Source organism: Myotis davidii, unplaced genomic scaffold (assembly GCF_000327345.1).
Source record: "Myotis davidii unplaced genomic scaffold, ASM32734v1 scaffold110, whole genome shotgun sequence".
NCBI classification, from domain to species: Eukaryota; Metazoa; Chordata; class Mammalia; order Chiroptera; family Vespertilionidae; genus Myotis; species Myotis davidii.
The window spans coordinates 2,785,553-2,788,386 of NW_006283436.1; the positions used below are offsets into that span (position 1 = coordinate 2,785,553).

General features: G+C 47.0%; 1 pseudogene; it reads right to left on the reverse strand.

Moving 5' to 3' along the window:
• Window positions 1-709: 709 nt before the first annotated feature.
• Window positions 710-2,078, reverse strand: LOC107183061 (annotated as a pseudogene).
• Between the last annotated feature and the right edge of the window lie 756 nt (window positions 2,079-2,834).

A 2,834-nucleotide genomic window follows, 5' to 3' on the forward strand; every position in this document is an offset into this window, starting at 1 on the left:
CGAGCTGCCTCATGAAGCCTCTCCAGCAACTTAAGCCCAATCCTGTGGGCTGAGAAGGCAGCTGTTTCCAGTTCCCTGGAGGAATGGAGGTGCTGAGAGGAATGGAGGCTCAGACTAAGCCTAAGGTTGGGATGAGGAGCCTGTGAGGTGGCAAGAGACCAGGGCATCACCTGAGGGTGCCACAGGACAGCCAGGAGCAGGCCAGCGGGAATGGGTGAAGGCTCAAAGAACAGGAAGTGGGCCCAGTGCTTCACCCCCACTGCAGTAAAGGCGTCAGTGCTTCCGCCATGTCCAGAGGCTACCTATGGAGAGGGGAAGAGAACAGGAAATGCAAACACGTGGAAAGAATGGGCATTGACGCCAAGAAGATTATTTAACCAAAGACTTTATACTGGAAAGTAATTAAGTTACTTTCAATAAACCAGAGATGAGGTCAATTAGAGAAAACAGAATGTCAACATTTCCCTAACGTAGCTGTAGTATGAATTGTGACAGCAATACTGCAGGCTGATTGGTGTGAAGATGAGGTTGCATTGAATGGCTTCTATTTTATCCATGAAATATGAAGTGTGAGTGCCAGCTGAGAGTGAAGGTTAACAAAGAGGTGTGGGTGTTTGAGGAAATAAAAAAAGGAGAAAGTATAAAATCATTGCAGAGGGGTTCAAAGCACACATTCGAATCTTAAAGTCTCTAAGAAGCCCTGTTGGTTTTTCTCATTGCCTTTGATCATATTTTTATGCAAAATTAGCTGTCCAAAGTGACTTGATCTTTATGGAATAAACAAATGTAAGTTTATGCCACAGCTTCTTTCTTCTGTGGTGGGTTTCTTTTCTGCGGGCCTCTTCTCGGCTGCTGGTTTCTTGGTAGCTGCAGCCTTTTTCCCACCAGAGGCTTCTTCTGCTTCTTAAGGCCAACAGCCTTCTTTCCTTTCTTCCCGACCACAGGCTTCTTGCTTGGAACCACCTTCTCATCTGACTTGGCTTCTAGGGCTACTGCTGCTTTACCCACCCGAAGCTTGTGGTCCTTGGCCTAGAGAAGACTGGTGCATATGGGCTTAGCTTCAACGTGATCCTCAGGCTTTTCAGTGGATTCTTCTCAAGACTCTGCAGTGAATCTTCGTGCGTGGTGCTCAGAGGGCTCTTTGGATCTCTGGGCTTTTCAAGACTCTGCTAAGGTCTGTGCTGAGCATCTTGTGCATGGGAAGGTTGCAGTTACTCTTGGAGGCAGCTCCACGCCAGGTGCCATACAGCTCATCTAACTTGTGGAAAGCACTTTCAGCCCAAATGCAGAAACGGCCCACATGCTCCCCAGGAGCAAGTTTCAAAATGGTCAGTTTGCTTACATTAAGCAGAGTAACTCCAGGGATGTTTCTGAAGACTTTGATGATACCGTTGTCCACATTATAGATGATGCAAGGTCCCTGAGCTGGATATGACGACGGTTTCTCATTTTGCCCTCGCCAGCTCTCATTCGCTGAGAGACATAGACCTTTTTTATATCATTCCAGGCCTTACGTTTCTCAAGAAGCAAAGTAGCCTCCTTGGTTTTCTTGTAGCCTTCAACTGTATCTTCAGCCACCAAAGGAGGTTCAGGAACTTCCTCAATGCGGTGACCTTTAGACATGACCCAGGCTGGGAAGGCTGAGGCAGCGAGGGCAGAGCAGGTGGCATATCGTTTCTGTGTTGTGTTTACTCTGTGGTGCCAACGGCGCCAGGTTTTGGTTGGTGCAAACATGCGGCCCCCACGACACATACTTCCAAAAGCACCCTGGCCAGAACGATGCGTTCCACCTTCTCGGACTCTGGGAATTTGAGCCACAGCTCTGCCAGTACCCCAGGACTCGGCACTGGTTTGATGACCTGCCAATTCATCCACAGCATAGGGCTGTCTGTTGTTTTTGCACAAGTTGGTGTGAACAAAGTTCACAACATCTGGTCAAATGGGAGCCTTGAATACAGCAGGCAAAGTGACATTTTTGCTAGATGTTTCCCCCTTTTCTGAGTACACAGATATCAGTGGACGAGCACACGCCATGGCGGGGAGAGGAGAAGGCCACACTCCTCTCTACCCGGCGGCTCCCCAGAAGCCGTTTTATAAAGAAGACGCCCATTCAGGTTTATATACAAGCTAGGGATGATCCAGGTTTAGTGGCTCCTGAGGCTTATAAATTTAAAGGCCCTCTATAGGAAAAAGAACACAAAATTATGAATACAAAATTCAGAATTGAGCCTTACAAGGGACTCATGTAAACAAGGGTCCTGAAGCTCTAATTTTATTAACTGTACAGTAAACCCCCCTCTATTTGTTTGTTAAATGACTATATTTGCTCATGAGAAGACATTTTCCTCCCATACCTGCCAAGACCCCCAGAACAGGCTGGCTTCACCTCAAGTTGGGATATGCTGGCATACACTTCCATGGCTTCTCCAACTCGCTTCCCTTCCTTCCCTCTCTCCCCTCTCTCCCCTCAAGCATAATGCATCATTTCACAGCTGCTCATTATTTTCCTAGAATGCCAGCCTTGTACCCACACTACACATCTCTCTTCGACTTAGGTTTCTACCTCTTTGTCTAAATGGGTGACTTTCCAACTTCTTAGATCACAGCCCATAATAAGAAACACATTTTACATGGTAACCCAATACCCATCCATATTACTGAAAAAAGTTTCACAAAATGCACCTGAATTTTTATTTTTTAAAAATATTTGTATTGAGCCCTAACCGGTTTGGCTCAATGGATAGAGCATCGGCCTGCGGACTGTAAGGTCCTGGGTTTGATTCCGGCCAAGGGCATGTACCTTGGTTGCCAGCACATCCCCAGTCAGAGGTGTG